Source organism: Cebus imitator, unplaced genomic scaffold (genome assembly GCF_001604975.1).
Source record: "Cebus imitator isolate Cc_AM_T3 unplaced genomic scaffold, Cebus_imitator-1.0 Scaffold93, whole genome shotgun sequence".
NCBI classification, from domain to species: domain Eukaryota; kingdom Metazoa; phylum Chordata; class Mammalia; order Primates; family Cebidae; genus Cebus; species Cebus imitator.
The window spans coordinates 1,575,377-1,591,699 of NW_016107408.1; the positions used below are offsets into that span (position 1 = coordinate 1,575,377).

The window sequence follows — 16,323 nt, forward strand, 5'->3', positions numbered from 1 at the left end:
TTTCCATTTTAAGAATGGATTAGGCTAGTTTTATGTCACTAATTGCACTTAAAAGAATTTGGCTAAGTTCAACTAATTTATTGGTCATCTACTATGTGCCAAGACTGAAGTATGAAGGAAACTGGAATCCAAAGATAAATGAGACCAGTCCTCAGAGAAGATCTCTTGTTATATGAATGCCAATTGTATTGTTCTAATTATTCCAATTATTTTTCTGTCTCCTTTCACAAAGAGAATAGTTACTGAATAGGAAAAGCAAGCAATCACACTAGAGACACAACTTTTTTTGGGGGAAAGAAAAGAGTTAAAAAGGGAAAATATGAAATCATATTTTTATCCATTTTATTGCCATTAACAATGTTTTCGCATCTTCGTTGAAAAACGTTTAAACACAGTATGCAGGAGACTAGGAAAAATCATATAGGCACAGTCAGCTGCTGAATATGTGTGGTGAGAAGGAGGGGGATTTCAAAGGCAGACAAATATATTGTTTGAACATACATGGCAGGAGAAAAGGTTGAAAACTCTCACTCTAATCTACTGCCGATATGATTTCCAAGTTCATCTGGTGGCTGGTTAACAAAATCCAACCGCTGCACATTTGAGACCTAATTATGTGGAAGTAGAAAGCAAGTTTGTAATTTATGCCGGTGCCTACCCAGTGTTAGCTTCCAAGAGACCTGACCCTTTCCCCAACCTCTTTTTGACCAAGCCAACTCCACTCATTTCCCAGTCAGATTGGAAGTTACAGGTTCCACTGGAAACATGGTTTATGGATAATGTATCTATAATGGACTCTCCACTCAAAACCAATACAGCAGTAGCATAGCCATCAGCAATCAGTCCATAAAATCTGCAGTTGCCTTCCTTTTTTTCTTAAAGGAGGCAGGAAGCTAATGGATTTGAAATAGCAGAAGCGGACCACAGACCTTTTTAATAAATGAAAATAAAATTGAGTCTCAGGTTTATGTTGATCTATAGGACTGTGAGTCTCAGAGTCCTCCCACTGTTTCCCTCAGGGTTGATTCCTAGCCTAAACCACCCAACATTCATAGCTGATAAGTGTCTACTGAAGGGTAATAAAATACAGTGTGTGTAGTTGTAGAGAATGTAACTTATCACTTTCATCAAAAGCTCCCTGAAAATGTGTTTATCTAAAAGTCTTGTATGTTTGTGTATATTTCAAATATCTTTGCCGTTCGATTGAGCTCCTTGAGCATTTAAAAGCTATTCCTTGAAAAGGCTTTTTTGGAAACTGTTTAGCTATGGGTTAATGGTTACATTTCCTTAGACTGGAGATATCCTCCAGGTTACAGAATTCATACAAATATATACAAATAAGACATTGACTGTTGCCCAATTTTATTTTCTCACTAAATCAAGGTAAAGATTTAAGGCCCAATTCATAAAAGAGAAAAAAAAAAATCTTTGTGTGGGTGTTAGGTGATTTTTAACTCCGACACAACTGATGCTGGGATTTTTCCAAGCATGTGGCAGCCTAGTGGGGGTAAAAAAAGAAAAAACAGTTTGAGATGTTGGGAAAGAGGTTGGGGCACTCTGGTAATAGCTATAGAATATGATTACATGTCACTTTTAAAAGCTGGCTGTGCTGCAGATGGTTTATAGCTGCTATATGGATGGTCTTATCTGGAAATACTTGTGGATCCTTCAAGAAATGGACAGAAGAAAAGAGTCTAGTTTTTCAATCAAAGACTGAGTTTTAAGGGTCTCAATGGCATGTTGAGGTTTTCCTTAAGGAAGGTGCTCACTGAGTATCAATGATGAAATCATTGCCAAGGGAGTTGCAAATAAATATATTTTCTATGTGTATATTACCTGCCTAGAGGTATCAGTGGTTCCATCTATACTTAGAGTGTGTGTAGAATAATGCTTTCAAATGCTGCAAAATGTGAGTATATTCCTGGTTCAGAAAACAAGCAGTCTCTCTTGCCTCCAGATATCCAGTACCTAGATCATCACGCCATTTATGGAGCACTTAAAATTTCTCAGGGACAATTTCTGGAATGGGTTTTGATTAGGGAAAAGTCTTAGATATTGAATGTCTCCCCAGACACACAAGTCATGGGGATCACAGTGTGATCCACTTTGTGAGTCAAAGATGATTCTTCTTGATATTCTTTCAGCTGAGAGTTTAGAAAATTCATTTATCCAGCTACCATGGTGGCTTCCATTCCTGAGCTGAACTGACCAAGAAAACACAGAGAATTTAGGTGTGGTGGTGGTGCATGAAGCCCTTTGTTTTATAAGGCTTTTCTTTTTCACTCAGTTTGAAGAAAGATCTTAGTGGAGAAGTTGAGGCCAATCTTGCTTGGTTCTGTGACATTCACAAAGAGATTCTCCCTGAGAGAGTGAAGCAATTACTATGTTTTGACCACTACATTTATCTCTCCTATTACCTAAAGAGTGTGGTGTTTGTAATTGGCATTCAGTAAGTGTTTCTTCACTGATAATTCAACCCCTTCTCAAAATTCCAAAAGCGAATGAAAAATGACTCTGAGATTTTAGATTTGAAGTCTCTAGGTCAATAATTTATTTTAATCTAGTCCACTAGACAATTGTTTATTTCTTTACTTTCTTCACATAGACACATCCTAAAATCAAGATTTTGTGTACCTGATTAGTTTAGGGTCTCTTAAAAATAGAAATAGAAAAACACTCAAATATGACTTAAAATATTGAAAATAATATCTACTAACATTTATATACTTATATATTTGGCCAGTTGACAGCTATAAGATGTGGAGCCAAGACTGAAGTTCGTATCTTCAAGCTTTGGTACATGTGATCTTAACTACTATGTTCCATTTAAAATAAAATCCCAAATTAGGCTTCTCTAATATGGAAGCTATGTCGGAAACACACAGAGGATTATATTTCCAGATAAATTAGAGGTCAAAGCAAAGAAGTACTGAATTTAGAATCCAGATCCTAAGTTTCTATCAAGTTGTTTTCTTCTTTGGAAAGAAAAGACTGTTCCCAAATAGGGTAGTCAGTTGATGTAATAGGTAATAATAAATGCAGAGAAGGCAGTCAGTTCATTCTGCTTGCAATCCCATCCAGGACTCCTAACGTGAGTGGGCAAAGGGAAGTATTTAGATGAACTAAATACAGTAGCGGCAGTGATCATTTTTATTCCGGAATTTTATATTTGGAGATCTTAAAAAACGGTAATTATAGCAAATTTCTTTAATAGTCATCCAGAAGGATGGGATATAACCTAAAGACTTTTATCTGTCCCTCATTAAAACCACCCCTTTGAAACCCTTCTAACCATGGTTCTTACACTTGTGTGGGATGTATATGCATGTGTGTATCTCAAGGTTCTCTTTGATTTTGATATACGCATGAATTTCAATACATACATATAAGCTTTGAAACATATATGCATTTCAGTAACTAAGGGCTACTATATACGAAATCAAAACATCAAATGAAACCTTGGGAGTGGTTAAAGAATTAGAATCAGTTTGTGCAAATCATCACGTTACAATTCTTTAATTTTCAAATGGGAGTTCTGAAGCTACGAGGACACAGTCAAACGGAACGTTTTCTCAATATTATGATCTATTTATAAATTAACTGAAACAAGCCAGCTCTGACCTAGAAAACACTTTCTGGAATCCAAAATCACTTCCATCCAAATCCACATGTCAGACTCTTGCTTTCTGTTTGGAATAATTTCCTAATTCTCTGAATTTCAAGACATAAGCCCTTACAAAACGACCATTAAACACATCAAAATATTCAGAGAATAAATCTTTTTCAATAGGCCAATTAGCAAACATCAATGTAAATAACTTGCCCAGCAGAATTATACTAGTACCTTTTAATATTTTAGAAAATTCTCAGGAAATTATATGTATTTGTTACTTGATTTTTGGTTCTCTTCTTTCTTCTTCCTCCTGTTTAAATTCCTTTCTTTGCTGCTTTACTACTCTTTGGTTTCTATCAACTTCATCCTGAATTTTGGTGTCCTACACAGCCTATCTCTGAAGGGCATTTCAAAGAATGAGGCCCCATTTTGAATTTATAGATGCTATTACCACTTATTTTTACAGAGTCAAGCCATGCCAAATGGACCTCGTGTCGATAGCTGACAAATTACCGAAATAGCCCATATTATAAATCGTGTCTCCTGTAATATAGTGGGATTCTTCAAAAAGAGGAAATAAAAGATACATTCTATTTTAGTCTGTTAGGATATATCCAAATATTTTTAAATTTAGAATCAAGCTGTTAAACAAATTAAAAGTCTGAAAACCTCTGCAGAGTTGGAGCACACATATCAACAGGGGTGGGGCAAACAGGAAGCTTCGGTCTTTTCTGGGTAGTGGATAAAGCACCTTCCCAGGGGGGGAAGGGAAATGGAAAAAATATTTCTTTAATTTAGGGATTCCCCCACCCTGCAGGGTATGAAAGTTTTCAAGTCCGACTTCTCTGACAGGCAGAGGTGGAACAGTTGAAATCAGTTCAAAAGAAGGTCTGTCAAAGAGTCTTGCCACAGGTACAACCAAGTGCTTAGCTATTAGCGACAAAAGCAGCCAACTCCAGTGATTTCCCTGCCACATGTGCTGTGACGGGATTGTGGCAGTGTTCGTTTACTTGACACACGACTCCATGTGTGCACACACACACTTCAGAGAGGATTGTTTTTCAAATGTGTTTCAGTTACATTTCTTAAAATGCTGACCTCCTTGAAATCAATAGCTAATGGAATTCCCAAGTCTGGTTGCATTGGTGATTTATAGACCCCTGACTGGCCAGATGTACGGCTTTCCCCAAGAAAATGATAGTATCTGTGCTAATCACTTCCTGAATAAGTTGACTTTCCGGACAATCTCTAATACTACTTACGGGTCTCTCTTTTGACCCTTGAGAGTTTGATTTCATGATTTCCACCTTTTCTCTCTCCTTCTCTGGGTTATGTCAACTCGCTGCATAAATTTTTGTCCCAACAGGTGTTCTAAGAATCTCTTGAGTGAAGATGCATTATGTATGTGTGTGTGTGTGTGTGTGTGTAATAAATGGATTTTATCTGTGTAATGTTATCTTTCTCTATATCTATCTTGAACTCAGTCAGAATAGATAAATGTGTTTGTGACAGTGAATTCTTACTCAGCACCAAATTGTTTTGATCAAAGGTAAAATTATCAATTATCTGGTTTAATGCTTTCCAGTTTTTTTAAGCTAGAAATTTCCTTTCCCAAGTAGAGTCATCTATACATTTGCATTTTTTCAGAAGCTAAATAAAGATATTCAAGTTGAAATGGTAATGGGGCAGTGGTCACAGAATATTGCCCAAATGGCCTCTCTTTTGTCCTTTTCTCTGTAACTCTAAGAAAATGCTGTCTCCACAGTGAGCTTATAACCATTAGTAGACTAGGCTGTGTATGGTGGCTCATGCCTGTAATCCCAGGACTTTGGGAGGATGAGGTGGGAGGATTGTTTGAGCCCAGGAATTTGAAACCAGCCTGGATAATATAGGAGGAACTTGTCTCTAAACAAACAAACAAACAAACAAACCCACCCACCTACACCAAAACACTAAACTGCATATTTACCAATCTGATAAAAATCCCTAACCACCAAAGTACAGAGGCAGCAGAATTGCTGTCATCCCTGATAGCCCACTAAGCATTCAAGTCTTTCTGTAGACTCAGACATAAAATCAGTATTCATAAAACACATTTTATTAGAGCATTACTAACAACCAACTACATGAAAACTATATATAAGGTACACTGTACTGGACTGTTTTATAAGCATCATTTTTGTTTTGTTCTTTAAGAGACTAATAGTGCGATTCTTATTCCTAAATTCTACCTTTGTCACTATATGGCTTTAGGCAAATTCGTTGTACTTTTCAGCCTCATTTTCCTAATCTGTAAAAGATGAGAAGTCTATCCACTTCTCTCTATTATTTTTAGGGCTGAAGGAGATAATGAATGGGGAAGAGTAAGCACATGCCTGGCACATGGTAGATATTCAAAGAATCTTACCTGAATGAATGAAACACAGAAGAGGTTGTTAATGCCATCTAAAATTTGCCATCTGCCAATAAAAACTCATACCAACACAGAAACTTATGCCCACCTAAACCAATTTTGTCAGGGTCTTTGCGGTAGAAGTCGGTTGATTCATAGGATGAGAGTTGATGGGTCTTACAGGTTACTTCTTCTATCACTTTAAGGAGAGGTGGTTTGCTACCTGAAAAGTAATCAGACCACATTTTTCCACACATCCCAATCTTTGATTGCTAGCAAGTGGACTCATGCTGCCACCCAACCTGTTCTTGAAAACTCCGTGGTGTTCTAGCTCTCTTTTCTTTAGGTATTATTACATACACAGTATTTTAAAGTTCCCCTAAGGAAGATGATAACAATATTTCTGTATAAGAATTCATCTAAACTTCTAGTATGATTGAAAAATTCTTTATTAAGTGATGGGGTGTAGGATCCACTTGACTTACAAGAATCATAGTTCCTCTTTAAGCAAAGATAGTACCAGTTCACACCCTTGGTCATTAGTTCTCATTTCACCCAAGAAACATTTTTTTGTAACATCCTTTAGGCTACTTAGTGAACCCTCTAATGTTTTGTAGGTTAGTTATATAGTTGAAGCCTTTTTAAAGCTATCTACAGAAAGAGTACTCATATTAGTACTTTTCGCATGTTAATAGCTCCTAGGGCCTATATTGCAAATTAGAGTGCTTCACATGTTAACTAGGTGCCCCTAAGATATGAAGACAATACATAATTGACACTATAGTGTTGCAAATTACAAACAGTAAAGCAGACACATGAAAACCTTTACAGGATGCCTAATACAGGAACCTACAATTTTGAGAAAGCCTTGCAGTTATGCTAATATGTCTTAAATATCTACAGACCCTCCCTTGTAAAACTACCCTGGATTAGTCCATTCTCACGCTGTTATGAAGAAATGCCTGAGACTAACTCATTTATGAAGAAAAGAGGTTGAATTGACTTGCAGTTCTGCATGGCTAGGGAGGCCTCAGGAAACTTACAATGACGGTGGAAGGTACCTCTTCACAGGGCAGCAGGAGACAGAATGACGGCAAGCAGGGGAAATGCCAGACATTTATAAAACCATCATATCTAATAAGAACTCACTCACTATCATGAGAATAGCTTCAGGGAAACCACCCTCATGATCCAATCACTTCTCACCAGATCCCTCATGCTGCATGAGGGGATTGCAAGAACTACAATTTCAGATGAGATTTGGGTGGAGACGCAGCCAAACCATATGATTCCACCGTGGACCCTCCCAAATCTCATGTCCTCACATTTCAAAACACAATCAAGCCTTCCCAACAGTCTCCCAAAGTCTAAACTCGTTGCAGCATTAATTCAAAAGTCCAAGTCCAAAGTCTCATCTGAGACAAGGCAAATTTCTTCTGCCTATGAGCTGATAATATCAAAAGCAAGTTTGTTACTTCCAAAATACAATGGGGACACAGGCATTGGGTAAATGCTCCTATTCTAAAATAGAGACATTGACCAAAACAAAGGAGCTACAGGTCCAGTGCAAGCCCAAAATCCAGTGAGGCAGTCATTAAATATTAAGGCTCCATCATAATCTTCCTTGACTCCATGTCTCACATCCAGGGCATGCTAATTCAAAGGGTGAGTTCTCATGGTCTGGGTCAGCTCCACCTCTGTGGATTTACAGACTACAGCCATTCCCCAACCACCCTCATCCCCCAACCCTGGCTGCTTTCATGGGCTGGTATTGAGTATCTGTGGCTTTTCCAAGCACATGGTGCAAGAAGTTGTTGGTAGATCTAGTATTCTGGGATCGGGAGGATGGTGGCCCTCTTCTCACAGCTCCACTAAACAGTGCCCAAGTGGGGACTCCATGTGGGGGTTCCAACCCCAAATTTCTGTTCTGCACTGCCCTAGCAGAGGTTCTCCATAAGAGCTCTGCCCCTGTAGCACACTTTTGACTAGACAGCCAGGCATTTTTATACATCCTCTGAAATCTAGGTGGAGGTTTCCAGACCTCAAGTTCTTGACTTCTGTGCACCCACAGGTTCAACACCATGTGGAAGCTACCAAGGCTTAGGGTTTGTACTCTTGAAGCAATGGCCTGCGATGTACCTTGGCCCTTTTTAGCCATGGCTGAACAGCTGGGACACAGTTCCAAGGCTGCACACAGCAAAAGGTCCCTGGACCTGGCCAGGGAAACCATCTTTTCCTTCTAGGCCTTGGACCTGTGATGGGAGGGGCTGCTGTGAAGGTCTCTGACATGCCCTGGAAACATTTTCCCAGTTGTCTTGGTGATTAGCATTTGGCTCCTTGTTACGTATGCAAATTTCTGCAGCAAGCTTGAATTTTTCCTCAGAAAATGGGTTTTTCTTTTCTGCTGCATTGTCGGGCTGCAAATTTTCTAAACTTTTATCTTCTGTCACCTCTTGAATGGTTCGTTATTTAGAAATTTCTTCTGCCAGATACCCTAAATCATCTGTCTCGAGTTCAAAGTTCCGCAAATCTCTAGGACAAGGGAAAACAGCCTCCAGTGTCTTTGCTAAAGCACAGCAAGAGTGACCTTTACTCCGGTTCCCAACAAGCCTCTCATCTCCACCTGAGACCACTTCAGTCTGGACTTCATTGTTCATATCACTAATAGCATTTTGGTCAAAACCATTCAACAAGTCCCTAGGAAGTTCCAAACTTTCCCACGTCTTCCTGTCTTTTTTTGTGCCCTCCAACCTGCTCTAGCCTCTGCCTGTTACCCAGTTCCAAAGTCACTTCCACATTTTCAGGTATCTTTATAGCAGCACTCCAATCCTGATACCAATATAATGTATTGTACATATCATGTACGATACATACATGTCACATATATCATGCCCTATACATTGTCCCCCAAGGAAGAGCGAGCCTAAACACTAGTGTTTTGAAATTTCTATGGAGTCACACTTGATTGGATGAGGAATGGATATTTGGCAGCAGCTTATCTGCTGATCTGCTGGTTAGCACAGAATTTCTATATTAACATATTATTGACATTTGGAGCAAGATAACATTTTATGTTATGCAACTATCTCATACATTATGGGACAGATAATATCTGCTTTCCACCATAGACCATGTTCCCTTCTCCACTCATCTCGACAATCACAACCACTCACAAATTTTGAAATATTTCTGGGATGGAAGAAGTGCTATCATCAGTTGAGAATCATGAGGCTAGCTAATAAAATGGCTATTGCAGTAAAAATAACTGGAAAATTCAGTTCCCAGGCCTTAAGGAAATTATAAGCAACTCCCCTCCACCCCATTTGTAATACTTCCTCCAATTTTTGTCAGGTCTGAGGTAAGAATAAAAACAGAAGCTATTGAGAGGCCAAGGTAGGTAGATCATGAGATCAGGAGATTGAGACCATACTAGCTAACATGGTGAAACTCCATCTCTACTAAAAATACAAAAAATTAGCCAGGCATGGTAGCACACACCTATAATCCCAGCTACTCAGGAGGCTGAGGTAGGAGAACTGCTTAAACCCGGGAGGCGGAGGTTGCAGTGAGCCAAGATCACGCCACTGCATTCCAGCCTGGGCAACAGAGCGAGACTGTGTCTCAAAACAAACAAACAAAAACAAACAAACAACAAAACAATCAAAAAACAACAAAAACAGAAGCTAAACTATCATATACTTAAATATTTCAATATTATTTATCAAGCCAATAAGCTGTGTAATAAAAGATGCTCTACCTTCCAAATTTGACAAATATATCTTGTAAAGTCCTGGAAGCCCAGGTTAATATGTATGATTCTAGGAATCCTTGCCCTTTCCTCCCACAGTGTTGCTGCATGGGGGAAGAATAGGCATTGCTCCTGACCTGAGACAAACTCCCTCTTCTCTTTCTGCTCGATCTCCTTCTCATACGACTAAGGAGATTTTATACTCATGCACATGGAAATCTCAACTCACATATCCAAACTAAGTATGTTTTCATAAACAGCTGCCCCTCAAGTAGTTCCCTGGAATGCCTGGAAGGAGGTTCTGGGTCAGTAGAAGAGGGACTTCCAGGGACCCTTGTTATTCAGAATGTGGTCTAGGGAAGGCAGAGTGCAAACCATGGGTGAGCATGTTTGCTTTATTTTGCAGATACCTTTCATTATGGAGAATGACATGGTCCGAGAAAGGCCAGAAGAGGTTTTCTAAAAACATTTTTGCTCCAGAAAGGGTCTCTTCTTTCTAATTCTAGAGATGGAACCATTTTAAGCTGTTGTAAAGACGGAGCATAAACTATGAGTACGCAGAAACCGGAAGGTAGAAAAGAGCAGTACAAAACGCCACAGAGTAGCGGGGAAAAGCAATCAAGAAGCTCCACAAAATCATCTTACTGAAGTCTCTAGAGCTTCCTGGGACTCTGCATGGATCTTTCATTCCTGTGTCTTCCTGGGGCCATGCCTAGATCACTGGCTTTTTGTGTTTTCCTGTGTCCTCATGCCTACACATACTTACAGTAAATCTCCATTATTAGAGGTACCTTGAACAAGTACGTTGTTACAGATAAAACAGCCTAATTAAATCAGGAGCACTTAGAAGAGACTGAATACTCTGGAAGAGGTCACCATTTGAGATGAGTCTAAGATAGACAGCCCTGGTTGGGTAAGTATACGAGCAAATAAGCCAGTGAAAGTTGGGGGTCAAGGGTTAGAAAGAAGAAGAGTGAGTATTCTCTTTTAGAGATTAAGACAATGGTGGCTGACTTATATGGTTCGCTTCAGGTAACACTTGAAACCTATCCTCCCATAAAACATGAAAGTACATAGCACTCCTAACCTCCTATAGCCCGGCTAGGCAGTGGCATATCTGAGTGCCGTGGACAAGCAGGAGAACTCAGCACCAGAATTCACAGTATTGGTTTCTGGAGAACCAGTCTTAGTTTTCCAAAAGGGAGCTTAGAAGCTCACATTTGGAAAAAAAACAAAACAAAACAAACAAACAAAAAAAAAACAATAAGATTATGGATGTTTACCTAGACTATTGTTTTTAAGATATTTTTCAGACCTATGTAAACGTGCCAGTGTGAGTGACTGTAGGTGTTAACAGTATAGAAACCTTGCACACTATTTGTTGTTTTTATTCATAGATCTGTATTTTCAGTCACTGAGGACAACAAATATCACAGTATTGACATCTGCTTTGATAATGTTAATTCCAGTACACTGGTGATGATCGCAGAAAGATATGATCCTGGGCCTTGAAGAGTTGACAATCTAAGTCAATTCATAGAATTTTATGTAAGCCCCTGCCATGGTGTATACTCCCAGTGGAAAATTTTCAAGTAAAATTTGGACCTGTTTTATTTGTATAGCATATATTGTAAATGTAGTTTTGTTTTGTTGCTGCTGCAATTCTTGTTTTTCTTCCATCCCGTTAACATGTTTCCATGAGCTGTTGAGTGACTTCTAGATCCCATTATACAAAATTCAATCCAAAAGATATTTGCTGGATACCAGTAATGGACAGCGTATTGCACAATATTGTACAGCTAAGACAAAAAACATGAGTATATCCCAATCAGTGAAGAATGCAAGATCTGAAGTCAGGCTCTGTAGGCCTAATCCCAGCAATGACACCTGTTTGCTGTGTGCCTATGTACAAGTTATTCAGCCTCACTATGGCACTGTTTCCAAAGTTCTGGAAATAAAGATAATGATAGAAACTTCCTCTCAAAGTTGTAGGTCATGCTCCCTAATCCTGCCTCATCATGAACAACAATGACAGCTTGGCAATGGAAGTCTTGTCTTCCACCCTGACCATTCCAAATTAGCATTTTCAAGAGGGAGGCCTAGAAAACTTACTCTTGGGATTAGACAAGTTTGGAACACATGGAGATCCTGCACGTAAAAGTGTTTATCAATATGATGTTCTGCAGAAAAATTTAACAATTTGTAGTGTTAGATTTCTTTTCCAAAAGAGCATAGTGATTTAGTATTAATACAGTGGCTATGCATCAAGGCGGTATAGGTTGTCACCATAAAGGCATGCAAAGAAAGAAGTGAGAGTTTATATACGAAAAGAATTATTTGCTCTTTGGATAAAAAGAAAATTATTAAGGAAGAGATTATTGAAGATGATTTTGCAATTTGATGAAATGTCTCTATAAAGGTTTGCATAGGCAGGAAAATTCAAGATAGAGAAGTGACTTGTACAGTATAGAGGATGCATCCTAGCAGAAAGTATACGTCAGCAAAGACAAGGAGTTCAGCATGGTAGGAGCATAGGAAATATATAACATTGATAAGGCACCCAGTTTTGGTCATAGGCTTTGGAAATCCCAAATGCCAAACGCCTACTTCAGTGTGTTTTTCATATTCACAAAATCTTCCCTGATCAGTGATGATGGGATGATACAGACAAACGTTCTATGCAATCAGTGCTTCCACGTCTGTGATATGAACAAGTCATGCAACTCAGATTGGTTGGCAATATCCCAATATTTTCTTTCTCAACTTTGACACTATTGCAATTTGTGTAGAGACTGACCTGTGCATTTTAAGATGTTTTCAGTATCCCTGACCTCTATTCATTAGATGTTGGTAGCACCCCTCCCACCAACTGTGACAACCAAACATATCTCCAAACATTGCTAAATATCCTACGGGGTAAAAATGCCATCCCTGGTTGAAAACCACTGAAATACAAAATTCATTCTAGATGTAACTTGAAGTGAAAATGGCCTTAAATATTTTGCATACTGAAATTCAATTAGTTAGCTAAAGTATAAGGTATACTTATGAATAAAGTCATATATTAATTAATTATTGTGATTGTTATTAATGTAACATCCAAAAGCAGTTAAAAATGTTCAACTAGTTAGAAACTAACATATAAACATATAAATAATAAATTGATATTTAATGCAAATATTAAGAAAAAGCCTAACTAGAAAATTGAATAAAACATCATTTTCTTATGGCATTATCAAATATTCTATACATTAAATAGTTATAGAAAATAAAACAATAGGAATTCTATCATATTGCAATTATCAGCTACTTAAAATTGGTTGGTATCCTAGCATTCCTAACATCAGATAAAATTTCCTTTAATATGCAAATGAATTTATAGTGAATTAGCTAAATTTAGGCCATGAGCTTTTAAAGAGCAAAAAAAAAAAAAATGTTAAGTTGTTTTTAAAATTATTTGCAATTTTATGAAAAAGAGCTAAAAGAAGATATCAATTTGTCATTAAAAATTTAATGCAAGGAAAAACTAAACTTCAAAATCAAATATATAAAAGAGAGAAAAAGCAAAACAAAACCTTCAAACAAAAAGTTACGATATATATTGATAATCAATTGTTTTTCATCTAGATATATTAATAGTTGAGAATTTAAAGAATATTAAAAAGGAATGTTACAGAAAAATTCTATACCTAGACATGTTTTGCTTCAGCTACTTACTCAAACTTCAAAAGCACAGATTTACAGCAATAATTTAAGAAGACAATTCAATACATGTTGAAAAAAATTTTGAAATGGTTGCTTACCATTTGATTCAGCTATTCCATTACTTGGTATATGCCCAAAGGAATGTACCTCATTCTATTATAAAGATACATGCATGTGCCTGTTCACTGCAGCACTATTCACAATAGCAAAGACACGGAATCCACCCAAATTTATATCAATTATAGACTGGATGAAGAAAATGTGGTACCTATACACCATGGAATGCTATGCAGCCATAAAAGGAAAGAGATCATGTCCTTTGCAGGGACATGGATGGAGCTGGAAGCCACTATCCTCAGCAAACTAATACAAGAACAGAAAACCAGACACCGCATCTTCTCAGTTATAAGTGGGGGCTGAACAATGAGAATACATAGACACCAGGAGGGGAACAGTACACACAGGGGTCTATTGCGGGGACTGTGGGAGGGAGAGCATCAGGATAAAAAGCTAATACATGTGGAACTTAATATCTAGGTGATGGGTTGATAGGTGCTGCAAACCACAAGTTTACCTAAGTAACAAACCTGCACGTCCTGCACATGTTCTCCAGAGGTTAAAATTAAATTAAAAATTTTAAAAAGAAATATTTGCTTATATATTGCCACTAATTGAAGGGTTTTGATATTTACATAGGTAAATAGAAGAACAAAGTTCTTTCAAGAAACATTTAAAATGTTGGTAAGTTTTTTTAATAACAGAGATTGTATTATAGTTTCTGTTACCAAGAAATTACCAAGATTTTAAATGTACCATTTGAATATGAAAATATGTTCATAATTACCAACATGTAGATTAAACAAAAAAGCAGGTTGGGCACAGTGGCTTATGCCTGTAATCCCAGCTACTTAGGAGGCTGAGGTGGAAGGATGGCTTGAACTCAGGCGGTCGAGGCTACAATAAACCATGATCTAGCCACTGCCCTCCACTGCCCTTGCTTATTGCCCTCCAGCCTGGGCAATAAGCAAGATCCTGTCACAAAAAAATTAAAAATATATATATATATATTTAACATATACAAAATTTTTAACATGTAAGAGCAGATATGAGAACTAGTTTTTTCAACAATAAAATGTAGCCCACATACATTTGACAACTATAATTTTTCATGAGAAAATATGATATTAATGAGATTTTTTGGTGCATTTTTATACATGTCTTTATTTCCCAAAAGTCATTTCTATGACAGTGTTCTTTGACTTCAGCTTCTATTTTGCATTTGGCCGAATACTGGTTGTAGGGCTAGACCATGGGCACTTGGCCAAAATGAATATTTAGTACATCTCTATACATACAGTGAAGTGTGAGAGCAGATAATCCAATTTAGAAGCTGTAATTCAGAGGGCCTCAAATGCCAAGAAGACGAGACAATGCTTAATTTAATTAGCAAAGAAAAATAAGTGAAGACACTTGCTCAATTCTACAATGAGCTAGATGTTTTGCAATTTAAGTAAATATTTAGCATGTATTGTAGAAATAAAATGAATTGTAGATGTTGTGTCATTTTCCTCTGTGTTAATGTAATTCCCTTGATTCTAACATTGAACTAACTGTTGCTAATTTTGCTATCACCAAGGTAGTAAGAGCTTACATGTATTATACAGTGACTGTATGCTAACACCCCTGAAAGGCATAATCACATTTAATCCTTAAAATGCTTTACAATACATGAGCTGTAATTATTCTAATTTTATATAACAGAAGAAATGGGTAAAGTTGCTCATAAGTGGGAAAGCAAGGATTTGAATCCAGAGTTTGCACCCTTCCTTCTAGTGATAAATCATTCATGGAATGACTTAAAAACCTAAATTAGACTTTTTTATAGTCATCAATCATTAAGTTAACGTCACAAATACTTTTTCTCTTGTGTTTTATTGTCATCATACTAGCTCCTAAATTGAGCTTTTAAAAGAAAGGGATGAGTAGGTGGAGCATAAGAGATTTTTATGGTGGTGCAACTACTCTGTATGGCACTATAATGTAGATATATGTCTTTAAAAATTTGTCAAAATCCATACAATGTCCATCATCAAGAATGAACCCTAATATAAGCTATGAGCTGAGTGATAATGATGTGTCAATGTAGGTTCATCAGTTGTAACAGACATACTATCTGGTGGAGGATTTTGATAATGGGGGAGGCTGTGCAAGTGTTGGGGGTGGGGGCAGCTGGGAAATCTCTGTGTCTTCTGCTTAATTTTGTTACGAACCTAAAACTGCCTTAAAGAAACACCTACAACCATCTGATCTTTGAGAAACCTGACAAAAACAAGCAATGGGGAAAGGATTCCCTATTTAATAAATGGTATTGGGAAAACTGGCTAGCCATAGGCAGAAAGCTAAAACTGAATCCTTTCCTTACACCTTATAGAAAACTTAACTCAAGATGGATTAAAGATATAAATGTAAGACCTAACACCACAAAAACCCAAGAAGAAAACCTAAGAAATACCATTCAGGACATAGGCACAGGCAAGGACTTCATGATTAAAACACCAAAAGCAATGGCAACAAAAGCCAAAATAGACAAATCCTATCTAATTAAACTAAAGAGCTTCTGCACAGCAAAAGAAACTACCATCAGAGTTAAAAGCAGCCTACAGAATGGGAGAAAATTTTTGCAGTCTACCCAGCTGACAAAGGGCTAATATCCAGAATCTACAAATAACTTAAACAAATTTATAGAAAAAAAAAATCAAAAAGTGGGTGAAGGACATGAACAGACACTCTTCAAAAGATGACGTTTATGTAGCCAACAAACATGAAAAAACGCTCCTCATTACTGGTCATTGGAGAAATGCAAAT

At 37.4% G+C, this 16,323-nt stretch overlaps 1 long non-coding RNA gene across 1 annotated transcript in view; it reads right to left on the reverse strand.

The window, feature by feature from the left end:
* LOC119472297 overlaps window positions 1-16,323 on the reverse strand; it is a 161,458-nt gene that overhangs the window by 31,490 nt on the left and 113,645 nt on the right. The window lies entirely within an intron of this gene.